The sequence below is a fragment of the Anolis sagrei genome, chromosome 2 (genome assembly GCF_037176765.1).
Source record: "Anolis sagrei isolate rAnoSag1 chromosome 2, rAnoSag1.mat, whole genome shotgun sequence".
Taxonomy (NCBI): Eukaryota; Metazoa; Chordata; class Lepidosauria; order Squamata; family Dactyloidae; genus Anolis; species Anolis sagrei.
The window spans coordinates 100,882,618-100,898,277 of record NC_090022.1 but is presented as its reverse complement, the minus strand read 5'-3'; positions in this window follow the sequence as shown (position 1 = coordinate 100,898,277).

Below are 15,660 nucleotides of genomic sequence, written 5' to 3'. Positions count from 1 at the left end.
ATTCAGCAGCAGAAACCTGGTTTGAGTGATCACAGATGCAAAATATAGAACTGCCTACCTGAGGATCAACACTCCTAGGGAGTGAAGGGCTACTGCTAAAACACTTCTCATTAGCAGATATGTTACTGGGTGGCTGGAGGGCTACAGCTATACCTCTGAAACCTCTGGCTTCTAGTCCATCCAGTTCAGGCAAAGATTCTTGCTTTTTTGTATTTACAAAGCTCTTGGTGCCTGTTTTGTGTTTCTCGATCACTTTGCATTCTGTAGGTATTTGAGCTGCCTTTAGCCCTTGCCTTTGTCTTTGACCCATGATGATTTCTGCTGGAAAATGCTACTCCAATCAAGCAGGCTCTTTATTCTCCTGGCTCCTATTACAGCAATAAGACATGTAACAGTATAGGGCTTTCCTGCTGCCTCTCTTCCCTTCCATATTCTCCCTCAAGCTTTCCACATTTGCACAACTTAAGTTGGTATTGCATGTTCACATATCAGCATATCTAGGCAACAAGGTCATGTGACTCTAGAAACTCCTAGGTGGCTGTGGTCACATAGAGACTTAGTCCTCTCTTTCTTACCTTTTCTTTCCTTCTGCTCAAAGGATGAATCACGGATCTGTTGAACTCTATACCTGCAGCTTTTTCTTAGTTAAGATTTAGGCAATCAGAATATGTTTTCAAAATGTATGTTTCAATGCAACTAGTAAACTTTTTCACCATGATTCCTGAATGCTGTCTGTTTGCCTTTTGTTTTAATAAGGTTACTCTTAGATTCAGTATTTTTCTGTGCAAAGTCTGAAAATTGCCCTTAACTGAGCCAGTCACAATCCCAGGACAATACCCCAATCCAGCAATTTCTAATATGTTATACTTTGAAATAATTTCTAATTAATATGAACTTCTAATATTTTTGTAATCACTTTATAGTGTAACTCCTGGATGTGATTTATGGGCATAGAAGTCACTTGATCCTCAAACAGCAATCTTCTCCCTAAATTTCACATATGCCCAGGCTCAGGTTTTCCAATTGTGTTTGAAAGTACTTCATCGGGAAAAAACAAGGTTTTAATTCCCCTGCCTCCATCTGTGTGTATGCTGTGAAGTGACCTATTGACTTACGGTGATCCTATGAGGTGTTTTTTTTTTTTGCCAGTTCCTTCATCTCAAATATAGCTTACAACACCTGGCATTGGTTGGTGGTCTCCCATCTAGGAACTAACCAGTGCTGACCCTGCTAAGATTCCAAGATGAGAATTAGGGCCTGCTTCCCTAAGCTAGGTTTAATTACAATGCTTCAAAACAGGTTTAGAAAAAAATGGCAATTAAGGACTCAGCTCCTATTTAGTATTAACTGTCAAGCTCCTTCTTTTTATTTTGAACATCAAAACAGCATGCCTGTCATAGCATTTATTTTTCCCTCAGGAGCTCTGCTTTAGATTTCTTTTTTACATCAATGTGCCACACTAAGACTTGCGTTCTGTTGTGTTCTTATCAGCTTGGAATTTAAGGAAGAGCCTAAGATAGGCCTGCACAACCTGTGGCCCTCTAGGTGTTTTGGACTTCAGCTCCCAGAATTCATGGTCATTTGAAAAGTTGGCTGGAGCTTCTGGGAGATGGCAGCCCAAACACCTGGAGGGCCACAGGTTGTGCTGGCCTGGCCTAAGGAGTGAAGGTGGGATAGGTAGTGGGTTAGCACATTAAAACAGAAGGCAAACAGACAGCATTCACTTGGTTGTAACATGGGCCTCCTACCTCTCATCCACTGCCCACAATACCACAATGCACAATCCCAGTCTTACATATTCTTCTGATTCATGAAACAAAAGTTTCTATTTTATTCTGAGATTACCTTGATATTGACCTATTAACACTTTTTATACCATGTCCCAACACCATTTGGGAGCTATGTAGTCTAAAGAAGAGTCCTAGTAATTTTTAATAAAGTCTTACAGGTGTGGTTAAAATTCTTCCTTCTCTCTATCTCCTTTTTATGCTGAAAGGGACTAACATGACTACTTCTTTTGTAACTTAATTTTTTGGTTACTCGAATTGGAATGATGGTGGTATACAAATGTTTTGATTTCAGATTTATTCCAGTTGAATAATATGACTCCATGCATTTGATAAATTTAGAGTTTTACTATCATTTCCCATCTGATTCAAATGGTGCATTGCCTCTCGTATCAGCCAGTCCACACTCCAGTCTGAAACATTCCAGAGAATTCCAGAACAAGTAAAGTATGTCACATATATGAAAACCCAATTCTCTGTTTCAAATGGCAAGTCCTGATCTCAATGGACAGAAACAATGTTAGTACAGAGTGAGCAAAATACTTTTCTAGGGAAGCCCTTGGGCTAGCAACTCATATTACTCATTCTGTACTAACACTACATCCTATTGGTTCCAGCAAGGAAAACAAGAAAAACAAATAACAGTTCCTATGGTACTCATGGGAACTGCGTAATCCCGCAGATATTGTTGAAATTCAACTCTGGTCAGCCTTATCTAGCATAGCCAATAGTGAGGAATTTATACGCATTTTTTTGGCTAAAGCAAGCAAATTAGGCAAACGAAAGAAATAGCTCATATTGGTAAGAACATGCTAATATCAGAATCCTCCTAAGATCATTCAGAAAACGAATTCTGAATGGACCTTGAGAACATGTACACAAACCATGATTTGATTAGCCATGCAAGCAGTTAGTCACTTCAGGCCAACTAAAGCACAGGTTGTTACAATTCTTCATTCAATGAAGGCTTGGGAGATTCTGGCTGTCATAGTGACTCACAAGCTCAAGATCTGCATTTAATCCTTGGGCCTGAAATCAAACCCTTAGGATTTTGATTCCAAGTGTACTTTAAAAGTGGAACACATGCCCCCTTTTAATACAGAAGCAGAAAGGTCAAAGATGGGGCAGGTTCCCTTATACAAGACTGGCTGTAGTTTTATGCTGAATGAGGCACCTTGTACAGATGATAGCCTTAGGATATCAAAACAGAGCAATAAATTGTCAGTTTTGAGTGACAACTGTATATTTAATGGAAAGGAGAGGAAATTGCAGACTCTTTCCCTTTCAGGTGTCAAAATGATTTGACTTTACAACTTAGGAAAGGCAACTTAGGACCGTGTCACATGCAGTCTGGGCTCCATTATCATGCACTTTGGAAATGGAGCCCCATGGAGGCCATCACATGATGTAAGGGTACTTCTGGTGGGACACCTTGGGACTCTGTTTCCATAGCACATGAAAACTGAGCCCAAAATGCATTCTAAGGAGTTGGGTACAACTTGATTCCATATGGCAAAAGATAGGGAAAGGATGTGGAATGGCTGGCCAATCCCAGAATATGGATCTTGACAGTAGGGAACAAGGTAAGATGGTTCCTTCTGCTTTTCCTCATCACCCCCCCCCCCCCCCCAATTGTGCTGTAAAGGTCCTAGAGGAAATGGGTGCAATTTGCTGTTTTCTCCTTTTTTGGCAAAACATCTTGAACCAATTTTGCTTCTTATTACAACAATAACACTGGTTATTTTTTCCAGAATAAAAGTGAATTCCATCATGTTCAAATAATACTAATATTCAATGGACATTTAATGTAGAGTAACAGAAACCAAGCATAGCTACAGCTTTAAAGAAGGGTGGTTGTGACAACATGACTGTGAAACAATTCCTCCCTCACCTGCCCTGCGCCACAGTCAATAACAACAAAAATATTGTGGGTTGAAAGACTGCACAATAGAAATATACTGGCAGTGAGAATACAACTAACCTTTGAACTTTTGTTTTCATGAAGAAATATTTTGGAGACTTCCCTGAGGTCTTCAGGAAGTAGTACAAGGAGTGCTAGGTTGTCAGCGGAACACGTTGGCTAATATTTTACACATACCCTTCCTCCCTTATGTAATAATATGTGAAGTATGCCACAGTGTTGTAATGTCTGCATCTCCACATCCTGACGCAATTTTACAACATGTTGTTTCAAGATTATCATAGCACTGACCTCCCTTTAGCAAACTAGAACTTCCGAGTGGTTGAGGTGGTTTGAAAATATCCTGCAAAACAAGCCAGATAGGATGCCTACTGTTTTTAAGGGAAAAAATAGGATGTATGATGTCATTTATTGTTAAAACCATAAATATGACTTCTTAGTAAATTTGTAATGTAGTACATGCAGACACAGTCTTTATGAGTAACCATCTACACATAGCTTTTGTTCCCTGCTACTCATGAATTGCCATCCTTATTCTTCCTCTGTTAAGAGAACATCAGTCTGGACACATTCAAACTAGCACTTTCCATAAAAGTATGGAGGTGAACCCCTCAAATAGAAAAAAATAAACACTTATGATAGTAAATATAGTAAATATTTATATAGATCTAATTTGTGTATTGGGGAAAATATAGAAGACTGTTCCTGTTGAGAAAAGAAAGCATAAAAATCAGTGTGACATTAGTTCCTGACAAATACGTTTTTCAAGCAAAGCAATTAATGATGGCAGTAAGTGAAGATGTTACGTTGTCCCCTGACTATAAAGACAGAAGGCCAAGCTCTGGTGATATTTTCACTTTTTGATTTGTTACCCATGGTTAAGAACCAGGTTAACCACCCTTGTGTCAACAAGTGGCTGACTTTAAATAATTATAAGGTTTAATTGAATTGAAATTGGATACCACCTCTTCACTAATGTAACAACATGCTCTCTGACTAGTTGAAGTCATATCCATGAAAAAAATTACACCTTTGCTTGCTCCGCTTGTAATCTGAAATTACTATCTAGACAAGTCTAGAATTTCAGTCAGATATTGACCAAGAACACCTGGGTTGACTTATCCATGGGTCAGTGTGAGTACTGTACCCTTACTCTAATAAGAAAAGGAAATAATAATAATAATAATAATAATAATAATAATAATACAACAGGGTTAAAAACAGAATGATAAAATCAGACACTATTAAAATACATATAACACAAGACTAGAGCAATAAAATTAACAAATTAAAATTAACTGGGTATGCCTGCCAGAAGAGTGGGTCTTCAGTTGTATTTTAAATTCCAGCAGCTCGTCAAACTGTCAGGATTTTTCCAGCAGGTCATTCCACAATCCGGGGGCAGACCACAAAAAGTTCCTCTTGGTGATAGTTGCCATTTAGGTTCTGGCTTGTACACACCCCCAGAGGACCAAAGTGTCCTAATGGCTGGATTGTATGGGAGAAGGTGATCCTGAAGGTAACCTGGAACCAAACCATGTAGGACTTTAAAGGTCAAAACCAACACTTTGTACTTTGCCTGTAAATTAATTGCTTAGTGCTTTCCCCTCTCTTTGGAATTACCTTCAACTTACCCACAGGCCATATCAAAATCCATAATTTTGGCTTCAAAACCTCCCCAAGATTTTTTATTAAAAATATTTATTATGCGTACAGACCAGAAGTTCTCCCCAAGATTTATACATGAGTATGTATGGTAGTTATACTCTTTCGCTTAAGAGAAAGCTGAAATGAATAACTTCTTAAACTGAAAAATCTGAAAACACATAAGAGAACACTTTAATCTGTAGGAGTATTCTAGTACCGAGTATTCTTGGCATTCTTGGTATTCTCTGGGATTTGGTTTCAGGACCTACCATGGATACCAAAAACAGTAGATGCTCAGGTCCCATTATATACAATAGAATAGTAAAATGGCAAAATCGAGGTTTGCTTTTTGGATATGTGTGTGTGCGTGTGTGTTGGAATATTTTCAAATCATGTTTAAATCCATGAATACATAATCTATGGAAACAGATACCTGAGAGTACTGTCATGTTATACTTCCAGAAGGTAAATGTCAATCAGAAATATACCATTTATTCAATTAAGAAAGAAAAGAAAGGAAACCACAGAAACATTGTGTTCTGAACATTTCTGAATTCCCACTCCAGAATTCTACAGCCAGTTCTGATTTTAAGAATGTGTTGTAGAGTTTATCATGCCTTTTGGCTCTATACAGTTCAGTGACCCACAAGGGTTTTAGCTTCTCCCCTGTATTGGCTGCCAAGATGCATCAAGCATGAGTCACTGTGATGCTACATAAGGAGAAACAAGGGCAGCTAGGAGGATCAAAGTCTTCCAAGTTCCATTGGTCTGGTAGCTCTATATGCAATGGAAGTATAAATCCAAAGATATATATGAACAAGAAGTTTCACTCATGCTGGGTGAACATTGAGATTTGGGCCTTCTGATGAACAGCATTTCATTTGGGGCTGACATATGGCTTTATGTTTCACTCTTCTTTAAATTCAGCCGCTCTGTAAATTGCTTTTGCCAGGAATATTATAAAGCCTATGTTGTTGAACTTCAGATAAACTTGAGCTTTGTGCACTACAAAGGATATGAAGACTTTTACAAACCTTTAAATAACCTCAGTGCACAGAACTGTGTGGCCACAATCCACAACTTCCCATTTTCATAACATTGACATCACTGTCCTTACGTTTTGTGTATTTTGCAACCTGACCGCATTACCGAATAAATTAGCATTATTAATTCTGGGCCTCACAAGGGGTATGCTGTCAAGGCTTTTGTCATTGTGTATCTGCTCAGTTCCTTTGGTATAATGTATAGCTAAATAACAAGGATTCATCAACATCATAAGGAAAACAGCAGTACGACACAGATATCTAAACAGTAAAAAAAAATAGGAAGTGACACGAAGGTTTTTTCTTCTTCTATATATAGATTTTCTGCCACTTCCTTTCCTTTAATGTATATTGAACTTGCTGTCATTAAAAGCTTTTGGGTGGCAAATACATTGCATTTTGCTCATCTGTTTTCACGTCAGTCACCTGATCTCAGTTTCTGATTAGATCATAAAATTAACCAGCACTTTGAAAAGAAAATTTTCCCATGAGTGAAGAAAAGTGTCTAAAGCTTTTGTGAATTTTGTTGTTGCTCAGCATCATTTCACTTGTAAATCTCTAACTATGCTTAAACTAGATTTGATTTATAAGAATAGGGTGATATTCTGGTCTCTCTTGACTCACCACTCAAAATACACAAACAGCGTAATACTTTCTTGAAAATGTGTGGGATCAAGCATGCCACAATGGCTCTCATATCATAGCAGGAAACTTCAGAACTGTTGCTGACGCATGGGGTGCTTCCAGACAGTACCAAAATCCACTTTTAAAAAGTGGGTTTTAAAATCCCGGGACCTGACAGCAGGTCCACATACAGACTTGTGAGTCCCGAGATATGGTCCCCAACCCATCCTCACAGCCTTCTTTTGAAGTGGATCAGGGTGGAGGGCAGATGTTACTGCCTCTGTAAACTGGAAGTCTAGGAAGAATTTATTAAAATCATAAACAAAAAGCAGGCGGGTTTTAGAAAGAGGACTTGACATTAGAATAATAGAATAATACATTCTTTTACCCCATGTTATTAACAATAATTTTTAGGACCCATACAAATGATACAAATGATTTTCACAACTTTTTTGGACCTTTCAACCGTTCTTTATTTTTGGTCAATTGTCAGTGACTTTGGGATAAAATTGATAACATCAGCTCTGATAAGCTACTTCTGTGGTTAATTCGGAAGCTACATGACAAACACAGCATGCAGAATCAGATGCAACAGAGCCCTAACAAAAGAAGTTAGCATTTATAACGGGCTTAAACAAGGGTGCATTTGGGATCCCTTTTCGTTCAATCTTTCATCATTGCTATTGTTAACATCTGTCCCACTACATAGGAATTTGTGGCTTTATTTGTACACTGATGACATAGTGCTGATGTCATTTTCTCCAACTGACCACAGATAGATGTTAGGTCCAGATGATACTCTTAAGAAATCAGGTTTTCAGTTGTAACAAAACCACTGATAACACCTTGATCCAGTTTAGGTTCTCTTCCATTTTTTATTTAATGAAAAATCATGTTCCACTATGTTCTCTGTGGACAATAACTGCTCCATAGATTGTAAAAGCATTAACTGAATTGTAGATCCAGATATTATCATCAGTAGTTCTTGCTGGAAATATCTGAGAACCCCTTGGTCCACAGGGAATATGGATGTGGAGCACATCATATTGCGGACTCCATCATTGTTACTTCCCTTGCTCATTATACAATTCCCCCAGAGAAAAGTTTTTGTCTCGGTTTGGGAGATTATTTTATAATTTTTTGTTTGTTTTTTATGATGTGAATGTGATATTTTTATTGAAGTGGTGTTCACAGTTAGGCCTCTTACAATGCAGACCATTTTGCCCTTGCTGAAAGAGAAAGTTGAGCAACTTTTGTGACCACTCACTATCCAGTCAGCACATTTTTATCTATTTCATCTAGCTGATTGCTGTATAATTCACAATAATCCTTTTGAGTTATTTGGGCAAGTGATGTTTTCAGGGCTGCACTATTTATAAAATTAGTAAATACCATGATACTGTATATGTATTTTGCACATACTTTATATTTACGTTTTATCTCTATTATGTATGTTTTGATTGATATTTGATCACAAGTAATAAACTGATATTTTCATTTTGTCACAAAAACAATGCCTCTGCCTTATATTTAATCTAAATTTGAAAAGAATTGTGAGTTTTGATGCAGATTTATGGTTTGAGCAGGTTTCTTGTGGCAGAGCATGTAAAACTACAACAGTATTTGCATTACACCTCATATGGAATATTCCTAAAAAAAATGTTCTGCTGATTCAGGTTGGATGTACACTGCCATATAAAATCTAGATTATGGTATCTGCTTTGAGCTGTATTATATGAGTCTACACTGCCATATAGTCCAGTTCAAATCAGATAATCTGACAGTGTAAATGGGGCCTGAGATACACCTGAAAGAACTTGATGAGAAAAAAGGAGAGATAATCTTCTTTTAATCTATATAAATAAAAATGTAATGTTCATTTTTGGGATTAACATAACTCAAAAACCACTGGGTGAATTGACATGAAATTTGGACACTACACCCCTAACAGACCAATGAGTAACCATCACTCATACTCCCCCCCCCAAAAAAAACAGCAGAAAGGACTTCAAAACCCCCAAAAGCTAAATGACCATACAGCGCATGCACATAAATTACTCCCCTGGTTCCACTCCCCTCCTGTGCAAGGGGAAAAAATCCACCAAGCAGCCAAGAAAGGAATCACTTGAGAGAGGGGGGGGGGGGAAATCCTGTGTGCATTGGGGGCATTTGCCTCCCTCCCTCCCTCTCTCCCTTCTTCCCTCTCTCCCTTCCCTTTGCTTTCTCTTCTGGCCTTGGTGTCTCTGTGAAAGGGCAAGGAGGCAGGAAGGTGAGCAGGCTGCTTAGGCTCCACAGAGAGAGAGAGAGAGAGAGGTCAAGGGATAAAGAAGATCCTTCCCGCAGGAGAAAGAGGAGGATGAGCCTGGGTGAGTCAAGAACACCCCTGAGCATGGACAGAGTGCCTCAGGAGAGTGGTGCATGTTGGTGAGGATGGCTTTATAGCTCTTGAGGCCTTTTACGAAGGCAAAGGATGAGACACCCCTGTAAAATTAAAGGCAGTCTTCAGACTACAAACAAGATTGGTCTTGTAGGTTCGCTCTTGTTGAATTTGTATGTAAGGCTCCTTCCACACAGCTGAATAAAATCTCACATTACCTGCTTTGAAATGGAATGTATGGCAGTGTGGGCTCAGATAACCCAGGGCCCTTCCACACAGTCCTATAACCCAGAATATCAAGGCAGAATAACCTACAATATGTGCTTTCAATTGGGTTATCTGAAGGCCCTTTCACACAGCTCTATATCCCAGAAGAGGTAGAAAAGGAAGAAAGGAGAGAAAGGAAAGGGAAAGAAAAAGGAGGGAAGGAAGGGAAAAGGAAGAGAAGGAAGGAAGGAAAGAGAGAAGGAAAAAAAGGAGAAGTAAAGAGGGAGGGAAGTATAGAAGGAGAGAAAGAAAGAAAGAAAGAAAGAAAGAAAGAAGGCTGAAAAGAAAGGAGGAAAGAGAGAAGGAAGAATGGAAGCAAATAGCAAAGGGAGGAAGGAAAGAAAGAGGCAGAGAAGGAAGAAATGAGAGAAAGGTGAAGGGGAAAGAGGAAGAGAAGGAAGGAAAGAAGGAAAGAAAAAGGGAAGGAAGGGAAGGGGGAGGGAAAGAAAGAAGGAAAGAGTGAAGGAAGGATGGAAACAAAAAGCAAAGAAAGGAAAGAGGTAGAAAAGGAGGAAAGGAAAGAAGGGGAAGAAAAAGAGGGGAAGGAGAGAAAGAGATGGAATGAAGGAGAGAAGGAAAGAAAAAAAGGAAAGAGGGAGGGAGGGAAGGAAGGAAATGAGAGAAAGAAAGAGGGAAGGTTGGCCACAGCAACATGTGGCAGGTACAGCTAGTTATCTATAAAAAGGAAGCAAAACACATACATGAGGGGATTGTTCCTCATTTGGAAAATAATGACAAGTCTCACTCTTGTGCATTTGTACAATTGTATGTGGCAGGTAGTAGGAGTAACCAGAGTCTGACAAAACTGTAGAGTGATTTACAACCTCGAACCAAGTCAGAAGACCTTCATGTGATGATGGAAGGGAACCTTTAAATCAGTTGAAGGGGTCCATTCCTCTTGGGAAATGACACAAATCCTGCTTCCACAGCTGAGGGTCTAGTGCCATTTGGTTTTAATGAAGGTAGCTTCACAAGTGATAGGGAAAATGCATTTGTCCAGAAGGTGTCATATATGAAGGTTATTAATTGTAATGTAAATAGAAATGTAATCAAATACATATTCTGATCAATATTGCTGAGTCACATGATTAACTTATGTAGGAAATGCCAAAAACCCCAGTTTAGATCTATCTTATAAAACTGTCATAACATTATTCCAGATGAAGTTATGTGAGTGGGTAAACTCACATAACTGTGGTACCTTGAAAAATATTAAGACTGTGATGAATGAAAGTAAGGATACATCATATTATACATCTTCATGACTGCGGTACCTTGAAAAATATTGAATAATGGTGAAGCCATAAACTTTTATCCCAGAAGACTTCTCATCTGACTGAAGACTTCCCATCAGTCAAATGAGAAATCTTCTGGTTTAAAATTTTATGGCTTCACCATTATTCAATATTTTTCAAGGTACCACAGTCATGAAGATGTATAGTATGATTTATCTTTACCTTCATTCATTACAGTCTTAATTTGTTTCCTCAACCAACTTCTTCAGCTTTGAAAAAGGAATTCATTCAGATTTCAAGAAAGAAACAAATTTGTTCATTTACATCTGAAGATGAAATAGAGGTATGGAAGATTCCCTTATCTTGCCAAGAGTTGTTGACTTTTTCAATTAACTTCACCATTTAATTAAATCCTATATAAACTGATCTGATTATTGAAAAAGGCCAATTAATCTGACTGGGATAATTAGAATTTTATTTCTCTGATGAATTGTGTCCTGGGATATTATGATATAATCTGGAAATGGTCCCTATTTTTATAGATAAAGCTGAACCTAAGTTTTTTTTCTTTTTTCTTTTTAAAATCTGAATTAGCAATTCCCTCTGAAACAAAACTAAGATCCCTGATTATGTCAAGAAGCCTTGAAGATGGATTGCACTTGTGAATTGTAAGAAAATGTTGACAATTACTTCCATGTAGCAGTATTGCAATCTTCGCCTAAGGGAGATTCTCTCTCTTTTAGAAGAACGGGAGGAGAATTCAGTGCTGACTCACAGAATTCATTTTGAATTAGCAATGAACTAACAGAAAATTTGGCTCTTCTTTTTGCTTCCCTGATTTCTTAATTTTTTTCCTAGAATGTCATTTGATAAATGCAGTTTGTATTGACGCATTCCAAAGAATGCTATGTAATAAGTAAAACTAATACTCAAACTCATATGCCCCAAAGATCAGTTCAAAGTTCACTGACACACGCCAAGGTCAGAATGCTACATTTTAGGAAACAGTAGAAAATCACCTGGAAGATGATTCAGTCCTTGCTTAATTTTATGTAGAGCATGATGTTAAACACCATAGCCACAATGGTGCTTCTTGTCTCCCAGGCCACATCTCCAACTTATGAAAATTTTTGAACTGCTATACAGTGCAAAGCTGTCACCTTTCCACCCTGGGCTTGCTTCTATATACCAAACTATATATAGTTTTAGTCATTATTCCCTCCAAAAAATAATGTTACACAGCTGGAGAAAAAATACTGTTGGAAAAGAGTAATTAAAATTATTAAATGGCTGGAATAGTTTTCCAAGAAAAAAAGGTTGCAATGTTTGTAGCTGTTTAATCTGGAATGCCAGAAGTGTATATACCTAGCATGTGTTGTGTGAAGATATACTTCTTTTTAATCATTCCCCAATCTATCATTCAGCGTCATTGGATAGCTCTACATTCTAGTATTCTTTTTCTTCTAATACAAGAACCAGAGATGGTTGCAAATGCTGATAGTATGGGATTCAAGGTCCCTGTGTTATCAAAAAATCAGACCCTGAAATGATGTTCTGTGACTACATTAAAACAAAAAGCAAGCCCACATTGACCTTTTCCCTTTGTCCTGTAGTAACCTTTCATGAATTTTCCTTGGAATGTTGACTCACCGCACCCCAAACCTCAGGATGTAGCTTCATGACTACCACAATCCCCTTGTAATGCCCCAGGAAGACTCAGGAGACACACAATGGGCTTGCACAAGTGCCTCTGGGTCTTTTCCTGTTTTTTCCCTGACACAATCTGGAAACGTTTCCTGCTCTCTGCCACCAATTTGGACCCTCTTCTGGGGCTCCCATTGAAATGGCCAACCACTTTGGCACCCTTTTTGTTTAATCGACTGGCACCCATTATATTAGCCAGAACTGGGATGTCAAAACCCATTTCATTCCATTATCTCCCTCTCCACCACATTAGTTTCCAGTTGCACTCTCTCCTGGGCAGATCAGTAAATGGATACAAGTCTTCAAAATAATCTAATTAGTTCATTAAATTTCCCGCCAAAACTGGTGCCAACCAGTAATGATGCTGGACAGAGCCCCAGACCAATCAGGGAACAGATCCTAGCTGGCCACATTTTGGACCAATCAGAGGTAGTTTTAAATAAGTGCTATAAACTTTTCTGTATGTTTGCATTGAAGTATGTCAGTAATTTGGAGTGCTGTCTCTGCTGACATTTTCTCTAGCCATTGAGAATAAAACCTCTGATTTTGCCTTCAACCTGTCTGTGTCTTTTAACCTTCTGGGAAGCTTGATGCCATGGGCTCTGTACCCATAATTCTTGCAGAAGCTGAAATCACAGAACACCTGTCTTAGTTGGCATTGAATTGACGGACTCTGCCTCAGAGCTGTTCATGAGTCAATCACTTTCTGACACTTTTGCTTCTAGTGCCACTGGTATGATGGATCTTATTGTCCATCATGGTGTGCTCAGATAGCTACTGCTCAGGGTGGTGGCCCCTTACAACATAGCATCTATAATATCCTGTGTAGAGCCTTAAAATGTAACCTTTTATTTCTTTTTTTGATCTGAGTTCCCAGAATGTTTCCAGATCTTTTGTATGTACTGTCAACCCTCCACGTTTGCTGGAGATAGGGGTAGAGTCACGCAAAAGTGAAAAAAACTGCTCGTTCTATCTGAGAAAACACCTCTTTTAGGTATCTCTTGATTCTCTGGTGTAGTTATATGGGTTACTTTTACTAGATTTATGTTAGGGGACCTAGATTCCTAGAGAGGTTTTTCTCTCTCACTGAATTTCTAGACCTTCCAGATATGGTTAACTTTTGGATCTTCCAGCAAAAGTGAGTGGGGGTTTGAACCATGGTCTCTCAGAGTGAATTCTAATCTAGTACTCAGACAGCTTCTTGATACTGGTCCTTCTCATCCTCACAAAGCCACAAACAACTTTAATCCTTCTATCTCACACTACTGCTTTCTCACTCTACCTATCTCTTCACCCCAGAGTTTCGGATAGTTACTTCTATGAAATAGCATCCCAGAATCCCACAGCAATAATGTCTGTGCTGGCTGGGTATTCCAGGAGTACAAAAAGGTAGCTTTCTCAAACACTGCTTCTCCCACAGCAAACTCTTAGATTTGGTGTCCCCTTCTCCCTCCAGATCACTCTTCATCTTCTTGAAGCTTATTAACTGATTCATGACACTGTCTATGTTTGATCTTAGAGGATTCTGGATTCCAGGCAAAAATATTAAGGATCATGATAAGCAACAGGTGAAAAAAGATCTAAGTGAAAAAGATATAGAGGACTTAGAAGACTACAAGTTAAGCTTGCGTCAATGTCTGACTTGGTAGCCCAAAACGTGAATTTAGGTTCCATTAACAGAAGTATACTGTCAAGGAAGTAATAGTACCACCATTACATGCATGTTTAGCTTGGGAAAACAAGACCTAGATGTGTTGAGATAGCCATCTTTAAACATCTGAAAGGAAGATCGGGTGAGCTTGTTGTCTGCAACTCCAGCAATTAGAACATAAATCATAAACCAGGGTGGTGGAAGCTCATTCTTTGGAGGCTTTTAAACAGAGGCTGGATGGCCATCTGTCGGGTGTGCTTTGAATGCAATTTTCCTGCTCCTTGGCAGGGGGTTGGGCTTGATGGCCCATGAGGTCTCTTCCAACTCTATGATTATATGGATTCAAATCACAGGAAAAGAGATTCCAACTAAAATGGGGAGTGTTTTGACTTTATGATATGTTTCACAGTGAGAGAGGCTGCTTTGGAGAATATTCCTCTTTGAATTTTTTAAAACAGAATCAATGGCTATCTTTCGGGAGGTCTTTAGTTGTTGTATTCCTGAGTAATAGTGGTTTGGATTAGATGGCTTTTCTTGTCTCTTCCATCTCTATGATTGTGTGACTTTGATCATATTTGATAGCCTAAATAGTTGCTATTATCTCACAGATTGAAGTGACAGACTATGGTGGCAGAACTGTGGATTGTACAGAACTGTAGATCATACAGATAGTCGGATATTATAAATTTATCTCCACATGTAATAAATCAGCACGCTGAGCTTCACTTCACCTATCATTCTGAAGTTCTAGTTTGAGAAGTGCAGGAAGATTTTGTGATGAATATTTTAAAAATGCAACTCCTTCCCCCATTCTGGGCTTGGAATTTGAAGTGGGTTACTACAGAATTCAGTCACATTTGTCTGTGTAATATGTGCATTGGGTTTAACATTTTGGTATGTTGAAGTTGAGCAAGAGGAATGTAACTTTTACACCAATCATAAATCAGCACAAGTTCCTTGAAAGTATCCTGATTCTAGATAAGAGAAGATAGTATTTCAACCTTAGTCATATGTATTAGCCCCGTGGTGTTTCTGAGTCTTTCAAATGTGAGGCATAGGTTTGGAATTCAGATACAGTCACTTATCATCTTGTTAAATATAGAAAGTGATCAGGAATCTAAAATCTGTTTCTTTTCGCCAAGAACAGAATGAACAAAAACCAGGAAAACAGAAACTTCATATTACTAATTCTGACTATCTCTTTGGTGGCTTTGGCTGACTCACTTCACCGCCTCATCTTCTCCACCTGAAAATGGCATTTTCCGAGTAATTTTCAGAGGGTCGTTTCGTAATGTCCCTTGAACAGAACCTATTACTAAAATTACTGCCTACTGTATTTTGTTTAGCAGTAAAATGTATTGTTAATTTCATCTTTCATCACCAATAACAAATTTCCAGCATACA